This window comes from Meles meles, chromosome 8, assembly GCF_922984935.1.
Source record: "Meles meles chromosome 8, mMelMel3.1 paternal haplotype, whole genome shotgun sequence".
Taxonomy (NCBI): domain Eukaryota; kingdom Metazoa; phylum Chordata; class Mammalia; order Carnivora; family Mustelidae; genus Meles; species Meles meles.
The window spans coordinates 7,905,395-7,923,322 of record NC_060073.1 but is presented as its reverse complement, the minus strand read 5'-3'; the positions used below and the strand labels follow the sequence as shown (position 1 = coordinate 7,923,322).

General features: G+C 63.0%; 2 protein-coding genes across 2 annotated transcripts in view; one reads left to right on the top strand and one right to left on the bottom strand.

Moving 5' to 3' along the window:
- The window catches only part of MACROD1 (mono-ADP ribosylhydrolase 1), a 141,975-nt gene that overhangs the window by 32,347 nt on the left and 91,700 nt on the right, over positions 1-17,928 (bottom strand).
- FLRT1 (fibronectin leucine rich transmembrane protein 1) overlaps positions 1-17,928 on the top strand; it is a 71,886-nt gene that overhangs the window by 290 nt on the left and 53,668 nt on the right. The window lies entirely within an intron of this gene.

The window sequence follows — 17,928 nt, the reverse complement described above, 5'->3', positions numbered from 1 at the left end:
CGGGGTGCACGGCCGGCGGCTGCTCTCTCCCGAGCAGGGGCTGGAAAGGGCGGGGGCTCGATCGGAGCCCCAGCCCGAGCCCTCGTTGCGCCCCTGGGGAGGTGGTCCGGCTCGCAGCGAGGGGTGGGGGCGCCGGGCTGGGCTGGCCGGTTCCGGCCCTGGCTGCGCACCCGGGAACCGGAGGGTTAGGCGCGCGCGGAGAGAGGCAGCGGGCCGGCCCGGGCGCCTCGCTCCCGTCCCCACCATCCGCGTGAGTCACGGTTGGAGCGAGGTTTTATTTTTAAAACGACTTCAAGGGGGGCATAAGCAGCCTCCAACTTCCCTCCCTATGCGCGCTGTGGACTGTCAACTGTGTGTGGGGCCGGGGGCCTGGGCGGTGCACCTGGCGGGTGGAACGGGGTAGGGGGCAGCCGGGCTGGAGGCCGGGGGCAGAGGAGTCCCCCCCACCTCAAGCTGGTTGCCGGGCGCGGCCCCTCCTCTCCGGGGCTGGAGGCCCAGGGGCGGAAGGCTGGCGAGTGTTGTCGCCCAGCTGCAGGGAACCGAGCGGATCAGAGCTCCCGGAGGTGGAGAAAGTTGTGGAGCTGGGCTATCAGGGGGCTGCCCCAGGCTTCCCAAGCCTGAGGGCTTCCAGGCTCTCCCGGGTGTGTGGTTTTAAGAGAACACAGCCCAGCTGAGGTGTGCCTGGCCCCTGAGGGGCCGGAGCCAGAGTCCTGATGTGAATGAACAAGCCGAGGCTGGGGGCAGAGGGCAGGGATGGCTGGGGCCTTCCCTGTCCTGCCCCACCCTGGCCAGCCCCGCTGGTCCGCCATCCCCAGGTCGCTTAGGAACTGGGGAGCAGGCTGCCGGCCTGGGGCACAGAGCCCTGCAGGATGCAGAGGGATGCGGGCTGGAGCGGCCCTCTGTGCCCAGCAGCTGTGGAGAAGGTGGCCACACTCGGGGGCTCCAGGCTGTTTCTGGAGTGGAAGCCAACTGCCTCTCTTCCTGCCAGCCCCAGGAGGAGAGGCACGAACATCACCTGTCAGCTGGTGCCGACTCCGTGGGCGACTGTGCGGGGCTTCCTCGGAGGTTTAAAATGGAAATGGCCTGAGCTGCCAAGGCCAGTGCGCGGGAGGGGATGGTGCCCAGCTGGGCAGGCAGGCAGTGAGGCGGCCCCGGTAGGCTTGAGGGGCACGAGGAGCCAAGGGGCTGTCACATCCTGGCTCAAGGGCCAGCCACGGGCAGGTATGAGAGTAGGGGAGGAAGGCAGACTGGAGCATGTGGGTGTGGGGGGAACACAGGTGCGCGCCCCCCATGGTCTCACAGAGACAGAGACCAGACCCTTCGATACAAAGCCTCCCCAGCACCGGTGTAAGCCAGGCGGGCCCCCGGGCTGCGGCAGCCTACAGCGACTTCCTCCAGACCATGCGCCGTCTGTGGGCCCTTGCTTTACCACCTACGGCTTGCAGAAGTCCCTCTGCCTCTCTGAGACTCAGTTTCCCCTGTTGCTCAGTGGAGTCAACTGTCCCCTCCACCTGAGGCTGAGCTTGGCGGGGGAAGGGGAATGGGACTACATTATAAAATGGGGGGACATGGACAGATGTCCCCGCTCCTGGGCTGGAGGGGTCCCTGAAGACTGAGAGCACATGCGGAGGCCTTGGAGGGTTGGGGGGTCAGATTCCCTCCCCGCCTGGAGACTGTGGGGGGCTGCAGCCTGACCCTGACCATCAGCAGCAACAGCACGCTCCCTGGGTCCCCCTTGTGTTTCCTCTGAGGCCTCCTCTCTTAAAGCCCCTGGGAGGCGCACTGAGTCTGTGTCTAAGGTGGTGGGGAGGGGTGCTGCCGCCTTCCCATGTCACCTGCTGCCAGGGCTCCAGGGGGAGCCAGACGCAGCTCCGCAAAGCCTGGGGCCTGGTGGCTAAGGCCATGTTGCCCGCTGGGTGACCCCAGGCCTGCGGCCTATGGGGACCCTGCTTCCCTGACCGCAGAGGGGGATACAGTGGTGGTCCCACTTCGTGAGAGCAGGGGGAGCACCCCGAGTGCAGGAGAGGAGAGTAGGGTCGTGCACAAGAGATGGGCAGGTTGTGTCTGTGCTCACTTCCAGATTAGCGGAGCGAAAGACGGGAGGTCCGGCAGGACCCAAAACGGCAGGTGTTGAGGGACAGGGAGGTGGGCCTGGCAGCAGCTGACCGCCCATGGGGGCCTTGCGCAGTGGCAGTTGTCAGGAAGCAGGAGCCCTGGTGCAGGGAGGATGAGGCCCTTAGGCTTCGCAGGGCGCAGCCCTCTCTGCCCGCCCAGCTGGGACAGGGGCATGTGTGGCAGGGGCGGGGCCAGGGGAAGGGGCGTATGCCCTGCCCTCAGTGTGGCTGGCCCCACGGCGTGTCCTCAGGGAGCTGGGGACCTGTTGGTGGCCACCTCCCCAGCCAGCCAGGCTGCCCTGGAGCTAGGGCCGAGAAACGTCTTGATCCCAGAGACAGGGCCCATCTGAGACTGCACGCAGGGCTGGCTAAGCTGGCCAGCCCTTGTGCCCGACAGTCCTCCGGAGGTGGGGCTCCTGGCAGGGATTCTCCACCCGGCCTGCTGACCTAGAGCAAGCGCCTGGATCTTGTGGGGCTCCAGATGTCCTCCTCTGTAAGGTGGGGTGTTAGCGGTACCCGCCTCGGGAGCCCCACTCTGGTGTGGTCCCTGTGAAGCTCCTAGCCCAGACTTCATGCCTAGCAATGTGAGGCCCCGGTGGTCTCTACCCTGGGTTCATGAAGGGCTTCTTCTGGCCTTGGGGTCACAAGCAAGACTGACTCGGCCCCCAGCCCAGCCACCGAAGCCCACTTCCAGTGGGATGGCCCCCACTCGCTGGCAGGGCTTCTAACCCCAATGCCTGGCCCCAAGTGGCAGTCACAATGTCCAGGAGGGACCGGGTGAGGCTGGGAGGTTTTTGCCTTGGGACCGTCACAGGAGGAGGTGTGAGGGGTGCGGACGCGGCTGGAGGTCCTTAATACTTGCTGGGGGGTGGGTGCTTATTCTTAGGGGCGGTGGCTGTGTCTGTGGAAAGGTGGGCCCGGCTAAGGCCTCAGGCCCTGGGTGCTGGGCCCTCTGTGGGGGGTGGGGTGGGGTTCCTTCCCCAGAACCTGCACTGTTGTCCCTGAGACAGAGTTCAGGCCCGCTCTGGCTTGTGCCAGGCCATGAGGCAGCTGCATGCAATCCTCCACCTTGGGGCAGTCACCCTGGGGAGGCCGTGGTGGTGGGCCACAGGCCGCTCGGCCAGGAGGAGACCGGGGAAGGACAGTGTGACCCCAGGGTGCCCCTGCCAAGCTCTGTCCGCCCCACCAGCCATTCCGGCATTCTCCAGCAGCAGCTGGAGCCGAGAGGGTTCCACAGAGAGGGGCTGCATTCGTGCAGGCCTGTGTTTGCCCGTGCGGCGGGTGGATGCCTGTTTACCACCGCCTGCGGGGCCCCTGGAGCCCGGCTGCTCCCTGGGGTCAGCGGCTCTGAGCATGACGTCAGCATCTGGGGGCCTCGATTCGCCTGTGGAAGTGCCAGATTCCCCACAGCCCTGGGTTTTGTATTCCCACCGTGGCCTCGCCTGCGCCCCTCCCTTCCCGCAGAGTTGGGGCCAGAGCTGGGCTGGGGACTGCGGGGAGGGGACCGCGGGGAGAGCAGGGGGGCGGGGCGGCCCCGCTGGGGCAGGTGGAGGCAAGAAGCCAGCAGCCCGGCTCTCCTGTCTTTCCTTCTCTCCCTCCTTCCTTGCCTCTTCATTTGTTCGTTTGTCCATTCGCGCACTCATTCATTCATTTATTCATGAGCTTGGAGTTGTGGGCCAGGCACGGTGCTAGGCTCTGGGGAGAAAAGAAGCAACCGATGTCTTGCCTTCAGGGAGCGTACAGCTGGGAGCTGGGGTCAGATAGAAATCAGAACTTTCCCTCCCCCGGAGCAGGGGAGCCAACCCCATGAGGCCATGAGGCCGGGTGACAGAGGTGCCTGCTGGGGCTGGGGGTCGCAGAAGGAGGCGCTTGAGCCGGCGATGGGAAGCGAGGACAGAAGTCAATGAGGAGAAGCACAAGAAACATGGGCCTGGCAGACAGAACGAAGAGGAGGGGCCGGGTGCCTGCAGACCCCTTGGCAGGTGTGGGGGGGCTGGGGAGGGATGGGCAGGCAGCAGCTTCAGGCCTGTGGCCTGTCTCCTGAGTCCCTGCTGTCCTGTCCGCCTTCATCTCTCGTGACTCCTGGGCCTGCCTTACGGACCGTCTGCCCAGTCTTTCCGGGTGGGCCACTGAAAGGGTGGGCTTCCTGGGCTCAGGTCCCTGCTCCTGAGAGCTGTGTATCCTCCCACACGAGCCGGCTGATCCGGCATCTGATGGACCGGGAAGGAGGATATTTGGGCTTGTTTGTGACAGGACAGCGGTCTCTGTGTAGATTGAGGGCTGCAAGTGCTAAAGGGGGTTCTTTAGGAACCCTCGCCTGGCTCTGAGTGTGCCCCTGCACGGGGATGGGGCACTGGGCAGGGCTGGCGCCGGCTGCATGAAAAAGGGAGGGAGGCAGCGGACCCGGCTGTATGGGGCTCGGCTAACCACTAGGGGACACTGCCTCCCAGGCAGAGCACAGGACCCAGGCATCCGGCAGCCCGGGGGGCGGGCGGGGGACCCCCGGTAACTGCAAGGCTGTGCCTGCCCAGGCCCGCCTGGGCTGTTGGTGGGGGGTAATGCTTTGTACTTAATAAAGACCTGGATTAAAACTGGGGTCGCTGAGGCACTCGCCATGGCTGTTCCCGCCTGCCTTGCTCTTGAGAAGCTGCTCGGTGGCACTGTGTTTCACTCCCCTTTCCCTCCTTCTGCCTGAATTAATCGTTGGCACCAGATTACAACAGATTTAGCAAACTGTAAAAAAAAAAAAAAGAGAGAGAGAGAGAGAGAGAGCAAGCGAGAGAGCAAGCGAGGAAGAGAGAAAAGAAAGGGGGGACAGGCTTCGGAGAGGAGCCGGCATTTATCTACAGAAGCAAATTGCTCTTGTCTAACCCGTTCCCCCATTGCCCCTCCGCTCCCCATCCCTGGTGATGCCTGGGCAATTCTGCCCGGGGAAAATGTCCTCAAAAATGCCACTGGGTGGGTGCAGGCGCCGGGATGGGCTTTTCCTGGGGGTGGCCTGCCAACGGCTGCCTGGTGGGGTCACGGTGAGCAGAGGGGAGAGTTGAGTTTTCAGGGGGCTCTGGGGGACACCCAGGGCCAATGTGGGGGGGCAGTGGGGGGAGACCCCTGGCTGGCTGGTCCTGAGTGGCAGCAGGGCTGGGGAGGAGGGGTCGGGGGCCAAGTAGGCAATGAGGATGGTTGAGGGTAGGGACTGTGTCTCTCCATCTTGTTTACTCGTGTGTCCCCGCGCCAGCTATGGGGCGGGGCACATAGTAGGTGCTAAGTGTAGTGTGGGCTCAGTGAACAGGTACACAAATGGTGAGCCAGGACTGAGTGCTCCCTCAGGAGCTGGCATGGGGGGCTGCCGAGAGCCCAACCTGCCAGCTGGGCCTCCAAGGGACAAAAGCCACTGGACAGAGCTGCCTACAAGGGACACACCCACCTGGGTCCTGGATCAAGGGCCGACCAAGGTTCCCTGCAAGCAGCTGCCTGCTGGCTTCTCGGGATGACCTTGATTTAAACACACTCCTCCGCAGTCAGACTTGAGGGGCCTGGTTCCAATTCAGGGGATCTGGCTGCTGGCGGGTCGGTCCCAGTCCCCAGATCCTGGGAGTTTGCCATGGGGCCCGGGGAGGCCTGTCCCAGTGAAGGCACAGGGTGGCTTTTGGTCAGCCACTGGGCTTCTGGATGGGGCTGGGCTGCTCCTGCCCAGAGACGGGGGGTGTAGGCTCAGTGGGGCACAGGGGGTCTCACTCACTCTCTCAGAGAAGCTGCCCAGGGCGGCCCCGGCCTGGAGCGGGCCACAGAGGAGTCATCCATGCTCCCAGCCCTGCCAGGGCCACGTCAGAAGCGAGAGGGAGGTGTGCGTCGTGCTCACACTTCTCGGTCACGTGTGCTTTCACAGACACATTCCTGCACCCAGAGGCTCACACCTAACCCTTCTAACCCGCCTTCCCTTACCCGCCCGAGCCAGGCTGGGAGGTGAATGAACCGCACACCCCACCCCTGCCCCCGGGCGTCCCATGCTCAGTCCTGGCCCGCAGATACAGAGAGGGCTCCTTGGAGGGCAGTGGGGGTCTCCGAAGCCCTTCCCCTCCTCACAGAGGCTGCGCCCCCTGTAGACTGCCCATCGGTCCAGGGAGATAAACCACACGTACTCCCCGACCTTCCCGGTCACAGTAGAGCTGCCTGTCCCTCAGTCTCCCCACTACTGCTGGCCAAGGGGATGGACCACAAGGCCCTGAAGGGCCCGGCAAGACCATGGCTCTGAACTCTGAGCCCCAAGACCCTCCCGTCCCACCAGGCTTGGGCTATCGTGAGGGCTGGGCAGTGCCAGGCCCTCTGCTCGACCAGCTGTGCCTGCTTGTCTTCCCACTGTCAGAGTAGGGAGACTTAGGCGCAGAGTGGGGAAATGCCCTGTCCGAGGCCACGAGGAAGTCAGGATCCACCATGAGGCAGCGGGGCTGTGGGGAATCAAAGTGCTGGGCTCTGGAGTCTGGGGGACCTGGGTTTGAATCCCGCTTCTGAAATTTATCAGCCGGGTGCCTCTGGACACCTCATCCCTTTCTGTGCCTCAGCGTCTACACCTGTGAAATGGAACCACAGAGCGCATCTCGGGGTCGGTACAAGTGCGACGCAGGCTGGTGTCCGTGGAAGGGCTTCTTGGGAAGCTGGGGTTCTCGCCCTTCAGCGCCTACAACAGGCTCCCCCAGGTCCAGGGCTGGGGTGCTGCCCCTGCCCCGGGGCTCTGTGGAGCTCCAGGCCTGGGGAGGGGCTTGCCTCCCGCACTCAGGGGCCCCCACCCGGTCTGGAGCGCAGGCTCGCAGGCACCTGCTCAGCTCCTGACTGGCCCCTCACTGGGCAAAGGTCGGGTTTCCTATGTTACCCTGTGCCCACGCTGGATCCTCTTGGATGGGACCCCCTTGGGTATTTACTGGGCACCCCCTGTGTGCCAGGCCTCAGTGTGGAAGCCAGGCTGGGGACCCGCGGGCCTCAGCGCCTCCCATGAGGGCAGCAGAGAAGCCATTGTGGCTGCTTTTCCTGAGTGTTTACTGTTTACACCGCCTGTCGCAGAGCCACACGAAGGACCCTACCCACGCAGGATCTACCCACAACTGCCGTTTCACAGAAGGAAAAACAGGCACAGACAGAGAAAGTGACCGGACCAAGGTCGCACAGCCAGGACCCGGCACCTCACCCTGTTAGCGCCCCAGCACACCACTGCCTGGGAGGTGGCGGTCATCGTCCTAGCGGGAGATGACATGGTGGGCCCTGGCTGCGTGCCGTCAGTGTTCACTCGATTAATCCCCACCACAGGCCTCTGAGATAGGCTCTACAATGATCCCGATTGTCCCCTAGGAAAATGAGACACAGGTGAAATGACTTGGCCAAGGTGACAAGGAGGAAGGGCGACGCCCATAGGGGCAGATGTGGCCCTGCTCCCTCTGGGTCCTTACACATGCTCTCACAGATGGGAAACTGAGGCACAGAGGTGGCAGGTAACCCCAAGGTCTCCACAGCCTGAGCTCTGACTCTCGGAAGCTTCTCCCTCAACCATGCCCCTCCCAGAGCTGGGGACCTACCCAGGTCCACGGGCTGTCCCCCTCTGGCCTCTGAGCCCAGGCCTCCCGGAGCGCCACCCCCCCCCCCCCGCCCCTGCGTTCTGCCTGCGTCCCTGAGGCCCCACTGTGTGTAGGCACCTGCCGGCCTTTGCCATCACGTGTCGTCATTCAGCACGCCCGGGGGAAGGGGGTCAGGGAAGGGCTCCTAGCAGAGGTGCATCTGAACCCTGGCGGGAGGCAGGCGGGGAGCTTCCTGGAGGAGTCGGCCTCAGGGCTGTTACGATGGGCCTGGTCCACTGGGGCCGAGGGCGAGCAGCCTGGGCGGCCGGCAGGCGCTTCGTCCCTCCGCCACCGAGCGCTTCTCTCTGGGCCCAGACGCTGGCCCGTGACGTCAGCAGGGGGCCCAGCTGGGCCTTGCACCCCCGGTGCCCCCTGGAGGGTCTCGGCCCCAGGGGCCCAGGAGGGCGCGAGCGGCCCGCGGTCACGGAGCAATCTCCATTAGGGCCCGCCAGCGGGTGGCTGCAGCTCCTGGAATCCTATTAAAAGCTTTTTCATTGTTCCCCGCGATATGCTCTGCTCCGCCGGGACCAGGGCATGTTGATAATTTATTTGTGGAAGGGGAAGGGAGTGACGAGCACAGGGGAGAGGAGGAAATGTCATTATTTACTCCGCCGGCTTTCCGCAGCATGGCCCTTCCGTGGGGCAGTGTGTGGGGGGGTGTGCCATCCCTTCCCAGTTCAGGAGGTTGGGGGGGTGGTGGAGTCCTTGGGGAGGTGAAGGCCATGTCCTCTGGGGGCCGGTAGAGGTTCTGAGAGTTAGAGAACCTGCAACTGAGGGGGTACCCCAAAAGCTCTGTTCAGCCCCAGATTCCGGTGTGGGCTAGGGGAAGGGTATGGCCAAAGCCTCTTGCTGCCCTGACTTTGGCCCGAGTTGGGGGCCGTGGCAGCCTTGCTGGGTCCTGAGGGTGCAGAGTGGAGAGAAGGCTCCAGGGTCTACAAGCTGGGAGACAGGAGTGGGCCGTCAGAGGCGCCAGAAAGGAGTGACTGGGGGCCCCACATGGCCTGCATGGGCCAGCACCCCAAGATACCCCCAGTCAGGAAGTGGTCTTGGCCTCCCCGGGCCTGGGAGGGAACGCAGAGTCAACCACACTAGCTTCCCATGACCAGCACACGCTTTGTGCCAAGTGCTCCACGGACGGCGGCTCCATCCTCATAACACCTCGTGCGGCCCGGCTTTATTATTCCCTTCCTACACATGAGGAAACTGAGGCACAGAGGGTCCCGGTCACACAGCTCTTAGTAGCAGAGGTCGGATTCGAACCCTTGCCTCTCTCAACAGTGTTACTGTGTCCGGAGCAGGCTCCTCAGAGACCTGGCTTCCCCTTGCTCCCCAGTCGCCCTCTTCCAAGGCGAGGAAGGCCAGAGAGAGAACAGGGGTCCCCTCCCGGCAGACACTCTTGAGTGTCCAACTTAATCATCACAGGGGCACTGCAGGGCTCAGGCGTCCTCAACCGCCCCCCCTTTACAGAGGAGGAAACAGGCTCAGAGAGGTGACCCCATTTGCACAAAGCAGTGGGGGCAGAGCGGGACTTGAACCCAGGCTGGTTCTCGGTTCTTGACGTGTCCCCTCTGCTGGGCACCAGCCTGCCTGGGGGGTGGGAGGGAGCCCCTCCGTGCCCCAGGATGTTGGGGCAGCCGCGGGCAGGGCTGGCTTTGGGACGAGGACCCCACAGAGGGTCAGGCCCCGGGTGGCTTTGCTTGGCCCGAATCCCATTCGCGCACACTCCTGGCTGGCTGGCTGTCTGACCCGCCGGGATGGGACAGATGGGCTGCCCAGCCTCCCCGGCCGGGCCCGTCTCATGCAGATACTGCCAGATGTTTGAAGAGCTCACACTTAATCAAGTCACTGGCTTGGAGATCACCATCGGCTCCTTATTTCCTGAAAAACCGTGTCCAAAGCCCTTGGCCTGGCCTTTCAGACCTTCTCAGCTTGGCCCAGGTTAGCCTGCCGGCCTCTCTTCCACTCCCTCCCCCGTTAGGCCTGTGGCTGATGTGGCTCCCACACCTTTGCTCTTCTTGTGTGGGGAAGGCCACCCTCGCTCCCGACATTGGAAGAACGCTGCCTCCTTCAGGAAGCCCTCCCAGACTGACCTGAGGAACCAGCCCTGCCTGTCTCCCATCTGCCCAGTCCATGTTAGGCCTCCTAGAGCTGGCTGCAGTTCCCAAGATCGCCCTACCTCTTCCCACCTTTATTCTTCCTCCTTCCTCTCCCTGGACCCCTACCAGCTGCTGCTTCTGGCATTCAGGGAATTCACTGGACCAAAGCTTCCTGAGCCCAAGGCGCATTGATAAATGGCCGTGTCTTTACAGCAACCCTGCAAAAATGGGCCTTAGCCCATGTTATGAAGGAGAAAGCTAAGACTCAGGGAGGTTCGATCACCAGGCCAAGGTCACCCCCCAAGTCAGAGGCTGAACCGGGGAGGAAGTGGCTGCCAGGCTGGAGCGGCGATGGGGTAGGGATCGGCGGGCACTCCCTGAGCCTTGGCCGCCTGCCTGGAACCCAATAGAGCACGAAACACAGGTCCTGTTTGATTCACACAGACGCCGGGGGTCGGGGATGTGCTCGGAGGCTCCATTTTACAGAAGAGGAAACTGAGGCTAAGAGAGGGAAAGATGCAGGGAGGCAGAGACCCAGGCCCACAGCGGCATCAGAGAGCCTGGGGCGGGGGAAGTTGGGGCTTTCCGTCCCTGTGCTGGGCCTGGAGTGTCACTTTGGAGCAGGGATGGGGGCAAGCACTGTCCCCCGAGGTCCCCACCTGGCTTTCTGGCCTGTGGCCCGTCGAGGCCACGGATCCTCCAGTGAGAGGCCGGGGAGGCGGTGTGCCCAGCAGTGGGTTGGGGGATGCGGGCCCTGCCCCCACAGCAGCTGCCTGGCTGGCCGGGTGGTCTCACAGACAGACAGGGCTTATGAGAGCCAGGCCTTCAAGGGGAGCTCAGCTCCTGCCCGCAGCTCTCAAAGGCTTCATTGTGGCAGGAGGGCCCTTCACGGGCAGCTGCCCCCGCTGCGGCACAGACAGAGCCCAGCCTTTGTGCCAGCGCGCTGGCCCTGCCCTGACCCAGGGTCAGCGGGACAGAGGCTCTTGTCTGCAGGGGGCCGGGGACCTTCCTGGGGAGGGGCTGCCCTGGGCCCACCGGAGGCCTGGGATGGGTGTGGTCCATGGAGCCAGGCCCTGGGAACCCCCTCCTACCTCACAGATCCCACTGCCGAGGGGGCGGGTCCCTGGATGGAGGCTGGCTTGGGGAGGGGGTGTGACAGCTGGAAGGTTGGCAGGACACACAGTGACCACGTGGTGACTCCAGGGTGTGTGCGGGGAAGGAGGCAGGGGAAGGAGGCATCCGCATCTGTCACCTCACTGATTCCGCAAAGCAGCGCTCCCAGTCGCGGACAGTTCATTGCCCCATTTTACAGGTGACGAAACTGAGGCCCTGGGGGGTTGGGACATCATCCCACCATCACATCACTCTAAGGGGAGCCCCGGGTCCCACTCCAGAGCCTGTTCGTAAGCTGTCCCCCCCCCCCCCGCCCCAGAGCTGGATGACCACCAGAGTGCATGGAGCCCCACCCCCCGCCTCCCTGGATCTGCACGGCAGTCCTGTATGAGGGGCCCCGTCACCCCAGTTTGGAGCCAAGGAAGCTGACGCCCTGAGAGATGATGAGGGGGGCCTGCCGCAGGGTGGTGTTGGGCAGACTGTGGTCTTAGCAGGGGGAAAGGTGGAGGGGGGACGGAGCCCCAGGAAGAGGGACTGAGCCCCCCACTCTTGAGAGTCTTGCATGGGAGGAGCCTCAGAGACCACCGGGTTATACCCTTAGTGTGTGGTCAGGGACCTGAGGCACAAAATGGGGAAAGGGGCCTGGCCCCAGCCCCACAGCCTTGGGGACTGAGCATGGGGTTGCCAGCCATGGTCCACCGTCCACCACTGGTCCTGGATGGGGCGGGGGTATACCAGGAAAGTAAGCGTGTGCTGCACGCCACAGGCCCGGTGCGAAGCGTTTACCTGCATTGGCAGTTGATGCTTGCAAGGATCCTATAAAAGGGGGCACCATTATTATCCCTGTGTTATTGATAAGGAAACTGAGGCACCTGTCCTCCAGCCACAGCTCTGAGGTCAGACTCCCCAAGCAATCTAGGTCTCCTAGCTCAGCAGCTTGGACCAGCCGTCCCCTTCCCCGCAGGATCTTGACCCCTGGTACAGACAATCCTTATGGCTCAGGGTGGGAGGAGCTTATGAGGGGCGGGGCTCGGTGACTGGGGGCGGGGCCAGCAGCTGCTCAGTCACCTTCGGCAGGGCAGGTGCAGTCCTGCTGCGGAGGTTGCATTCTCCTGCAGAGCTGGAGCCACTTCTCCATCTGTGAAATGGGTGCCCATCTTGTGAAACCCCTTCCCCGGAGAACCACAGGTGAAGTCCTGTCTGCAGATCCCCTAACTGCTGCGGCTGCCCTGGGCTGGACTCCCGCTCTCCCAGCTCTGCCCTTTTTTTTCCTCTCCAAAGATTTCACTGACTTATTTGAGAGAGAGAGCGCGCACATGCGAGAGTATGTTGGGGGGAAGGGGCAGAGGGAAAAAGAGAACCCCTAGTGGACTCCCTACTGAGCATAGAGCCCAATGTGGGATTCGATTCCATGACCCCAAGATCATGATCTGAGCCGAAACCAAGAGTCGGATGCTCAACCAACTGAGCCACCCCGGCGCCCCTCCCAGTTCTGCCCTTGAAAGGATCTGTCCCAGACCTGGGCCCCACAGCCCCGGGGAGGAGGTCAAAGCCTCCCTCAGAGCCTGGTGGCCTGGGGATCGCTCACGGCTAGCCCAGGCCTGGATGCTGGATTAGAAATAATTAATGCTATTAATATTCATAACAAGCGGCCTGGTGAAATGATGACGGTGATCATCTGCTCTTCCCTTGGGCTCTCTCCCGTGGACAGAAAATCAGGCCCTCCCTCCGGCCCCGGGGGCCGCAGTGCCTCCTGTCCAGGGCACAGGTGACCCCTGCTGGGCAGCCAGGTGTCAGGCTCTCAGCCCTTCCTCAACCTTGACAGTCCCCTTCCTGGGCCCTCGCACCAGTTTGGGGTGTGGGCGGGGGCTGTTTGCCTCATTTCAGTGGGAGGGATCAGAGGCCTGGAGGCGTTAAGCAGCTCTCCAAGGGCTGGGTCGCAGGATCTGACTCTGAGTCTAAGGCCGTCCCTACTCGCTCTTCTAGAAATGTGCAGTCTGCCCCAGGGTGGCCCCCCCGGGGTATCTGCAGCTGCATGGGCAGAGCCTGATGCAGCCCACGCTAGGACGCAGCCCAGAGCGCGACTGTCTGGACCCTGGTGCCGGCTCTCCTGCTTCCTGACGGTGTGGCTGTGACCGTGGATGCGTCCATGCCCATGCCGTGCTCACTCCGTGCTCCGGCTTCCGGGGGTTCCCTGGCAAGCAGAAGCCTAGTGCAGGAGAGCCCCACAGTCAACAGCTCTTTTCTGAGCACATCCCTTCCTGGGCTGCACTGAGCAAAATCTCGCCCCGCCCCCCGCCCTCCCCCAACTCCCCCCACCCCCACCCCTGAGAATCTGAACGGGGAAGACAAGCAGGTTTGCGTGGCCCGGGGTACCCTGCACATGCGTGCTGGAGTGGGGCTGAGGGCAGGGCTGCAGCTCGGTGTCCAGGTGGCCTAGGGGCCCTGCGCGGGGCCCAGGTGGGGTTCTGACCCATAGGGGGACCCAAAGGGCCCTGAGCGCCCGGGCCTTGCCTTGTCCCACCTGTGGGGCCTTCTTGTCGCAGGCGGTCCTGTCCATCCCCTCTAAGTTCTTCTCACTCAGCCTTGCCTGGGGGACAGCCTGATGCCCCCACCAGGCACTCCAGGAGAGATTGGGTCCCAAGTATTCTGCCCACCCATGCTGGGGGAAGGGGGAGAGTGGAATCCATGGACGCCATCCTCTAGCGCAGCCCCCAGAGCCCTAGGTTCTAGTCCTCCTGGCCGCTCACCTAGCCGCCTCTGTGGGCCTCAGTTTCCTCATCTGTAACACAGGGCCAGGGATGCTGAGATAGGACGATGGGGGCAGAGTTCGTCCCTCGTAAATGCCCAGTGGGAGGATGGAAGGGGCTGGTCCCTGTGGGTGAGGCAGCTGTGGGCAGGACACCAGGTGGGCAGTGGCGTGGGGGCGTGGGTCTTTGAGGCTGGGAGGAGCTGGGGTGGTGCGGGGGACTCTGGCGATGTGGCCTGACACTGCGGGTGGGACAGCCGTGTGGCACCCCCTCCCTCCCCAGGGCCTGGTGCTGAATGAGTCTCATGATTACAGGGCCGGGGGCAGGCTTGCTGGGACCTCACTCCTGGCTCCCAGGCGGCGGCAGAGCTGTCGGCCGCGAGCAGGCTAACAGCTGTTTGCGCGGAGACTAAATCTGTCCGTCTGACAGCCGCCGCCACCGCGGTTTCAGCGTGGGAGCGGGTCGTGAGCTGACAGCTGCGTGTCCACCAGCCCCGGGCTGGCTGGGCGGCCCCGAGGCCTTACCCATCACGGCGGCGGGGCTGAGGCTCGGGACCCTCCCGGGGGTCTCCCACAGTCCTGTGTCCTAAACCACAGCGTGTCCCGGGACATCTGAGCTCACCCCCTGCCTGCCCGCCCCCCCCCCCCGAACACCAGGGCCTCACTGGGCGCCTTTGGATCCTGGCGGCCACCCTCCGCCTGTTCTGGGCTCCTGTCTTTCCTCTCCTGGGGTTTTGAGAGGGGCTGCGAGCGAACGTTCTGAGGCTGCGTGGTCCCTGGGCCCGTGTTGCCCGTTTACGCCTTTCCCGCTCAGGCGGGAGGTGGTCAAGGTCAAAGATGGGGGCTGCTCATGAACTTGGCCGGTGTCCTGGGGAGTGTGTGGGCTGGAGGAGGCAGTGTCGCCACACCGCGCGAACTCCTTCCTTGAAGGATGCCTCGGTTCCAAATCAGGGATGCTGGGCTCCCAATGAAGGGTGACAGGACGCTCAGATGAATATTGTCTGGAAGAACACCTTTGTGAGCCGTGAGGAGTTGTGAGAATTATTTTCCTGTCGCTCTGCGGAAGGACTGAAACCCTGACAGGACGCGGAGCCTTCGGCTCTGCAGAGGCTGGCGGGACGGGAGGGACCAGAGTAGCACACAAGCCTCGGCTTCTCCCCCCGCACCGCCCTGGGCAGACACGGCTGGTCCGTCCCAGCCCCGGGAAGGCGGGCCTGGGAAGGGAAGCTGCCCGGGACCCCCTGGCAAGGGGTTTGCAAATGACGAAGAGGGCTCAGAGAGGCAAAGTAGCTTGTCATGGACACCCAGCCTCTAGAGGTAGAGGTGGGATTTTATTGAGAGAGGGCGCCTGGGTGGCTCAGTGGGTTAAAGCCGCTGCCTTCGGCTCAGGTCATGATCTCAGGGTCCTGGGATCGAGCCCCGCATCGGGCTGTCTGCTCAGCAGGGAGCCTGCTTCCTCCTCTCTCTCTCTGCCTGCCTTTCTGCCTACTCATGATCTCTCTGTCAAATAAATAAATAAATAAAATCTTAAAAAAAAAAAGATTTTATTGAGAGAGACAGAGTGAGGGCACGTATGTGAGCCAGCAAGTGAGCGGGGGGAGGGAGAGAATCTGAAGCAGGTTCCACGCCCCTGCACGAGGCCTGATGCGGGGCTCGATCCCACGACTCTGAGATCATGACCTAAGCTGAAACCAAGAGTCTGCCGCTTAACCAGCAGAGCCCCCCACGGGTCTCCCAGAGGGGGATGTGGGGTTTTAAATCCCCTTCTCCTGGGGCACCTGGGTGGCTCAGTGGGTTAAGCCTCTGCCTTCGGCTCAGGTCATGATCTCTGGGTCCTGGGATCGAGTCCCGCATGGGGCTCTCTGCTCAGCAGGGAGCCTGCTTCCCCCTCTCTCTCTCTGCCTGTATCTCTGCCTCCTTGTGATCTCTGTCTGTCAAATAAATAAATAAATAAAATCTTTATAAAAAACAAATAAATAAATCCCCTTCTCCTGACCTTAGTGCATTGTGATCGTGGAAGCTTGCGGTCCGGGGGCTCCTTGCCCAGGTGGGGTTCTGCCACAGGCTCCCTGTGGGACCGGCACAGGGTGGCCAGGCTCAGCCTCCTTACTATGCCGTCCCTCCCTCCTGGCCTGGTAACCTTTCCGTGCTGCAGCCCGCCTGTGCTTCGTCTAATTACGGCTGCTTACATTCCGGGCTTTTAACTGCAGCCCGGCGGTGCATGTGAATGCGGGACTTCCGGTTCCCCCCAGCGCACACAGCCTGACTGAGGGGTACGAGAGGTAGGAGGGCTGGGGAGGGGGTCAGCGGTCACCAGCACAAGGTGGCCTGGGGCCTGTCCGAAGCCGAGGGCTGGGCTCAGGGCCCTTGGATGGGCAAGCTGGTGGCAGGCAGGGGGCTCCCCTCCTCGGCTCCAGGGCTGCCTCGGCATAGCCTCGTGCCTCGTTAGGAGGTGGTTCTGCTGGCTTCCAGGTTACCCTTTTAATTAAGCCAATTAATTAGTGCCTTTAATGAAGCAGATGAACTAGGCCGGGCTCTGCAAACGGGGCTGTCGCAGCCCATGGTTTCCTGCAGGTTGGGATTTGGAAGTGGCTGCCCGGCCAAGCCTCCAGTCCTAGGGGGTTGGGCCAGGATGTCTGTGTCCCCCGTAAGAGCAGGACCCTGGGGCTCCCTGGCTCAGCACGGCCACCTGCCCAGGGCGGATGCGGAAAGAGCCTCGGGGAGAGGAGACGCCATCTACTGCGGGCCACCCAGCGCTAGCAGCGGGGCTCAAACGTGAGGCCAGGGCCTGGGTTCCCTGCACGCCGTTCTGCCCGCCACCTGCGTGGCCTGGTGCTGGTTTCTTTACCAAGCATTTTCTATGGGCTGGGCACCGTGCTGAACGCTCTGCTGGTCTCCAGCACAGTTCGGGAAGGGAGGCCTGGCCTTGGGTGGCGGGAGGTGTCCCAGCCCGTGAGTGGCCTGGCCCCAAGCTTCTCCGACCAGGCAGGAGAGAGGAGCCAGAAGGAGGGACTCAGAGAGGACCTGCAGGGAGAGGCCAAGGAGGCCCCCAGCTCCCTGGAGGCATCTTTAGGAGACAGGGACCCGCCGGTGTCCTGGGCACAACACACTTTGTGCCCTTACTGCGCCTAGCAAAGGGCACGGGAGTGCGGAGGGCCTCCCCGGGGCTGGAGGACAGATGGCAGCCTGCTCCGGGATGGCTGGGCCTCACAGAGATAGTTGGCTCCGCCGTAACAGCAGAGGGGAAGGACTGCCTGGCAGCGGGGAGTATAACAAGTTTCCGAAGGCAGGCGGGAGCTGCCTCCCCAGGAGACGGAGCATGCCAGGCAGCGGGCCTGACCGGAGCGCTTCAGAAACACCACCCTATGAATTCAAGGTGGCTTTGCCCACGGATCGCAGCCCGGTGGGTGCTGGCTCTCCTTAGGGTGTTCTCGGGGCCCTCACCCGTTTCATCCCACCTTAGCCCCGGCGGTGGCCGGGGGGAGGGAGAGGGGGGCTGCCGCTGGTCTACACACCAGGGCAGGCCAGGCCACCTTCCCGCGCCTCGGTCTCATCTTCTAAATGAGTGGGTGCTTCCTGGAGAGACACAGAGATATCCTCATCTCTCACTTCGAGAAGACAGAAATTCCCCTCCATCCGGCTGTCTAACCTACAAACTTTCCTGCTCTGGGGCTCCGTCCCCACCCGGCCAGCCCCCTCCTGCCTCGATGAACCCCCCTGTCCCGCATCCTGTCTTCTTGAGGCGCATCAGGTGGTACTTTCCCTTCAGCTTTTAAGGATATTCTAGTGTTTATAAAAACCAGCGCCCCCCAACCTCCCTCTCCCCTCTAGCTACTACATTCTATCTTCTACTCCTCCCCTTCACAGTGGAATTTCTCCCATCTGGTACTCCCCAGCCCACTGCAGTCTGGTTCCCACCTGCCTTTTCCTTCCTTGCCTGGGCTGACATTGCCTCCTCCAGGAAGCCTTCCCTGCTGCCCCAAACTGGCCCCTAAAGTGGACCCTCATCTCAGCCAACCAGTGTGCCCTGAGTGCAGTGCTGGGCCTCAATGGGTCTCTAAATCCACTGTGGCCAGCACAGGGCTTGGCAGGAAGCCCAGCAGGGGCGAGGCCTTCAGGTAGCTCCGCCTCTGTTCTACCTTGAGAGGGACACTGTAGGGTAGGCGGAAGACAGGAATGGGAACCACAAACGCCACCATCAAACTCAGCCGCACTTCTTTAAATACCAGCAGGAAGCAGACCAGGTTCTGGGT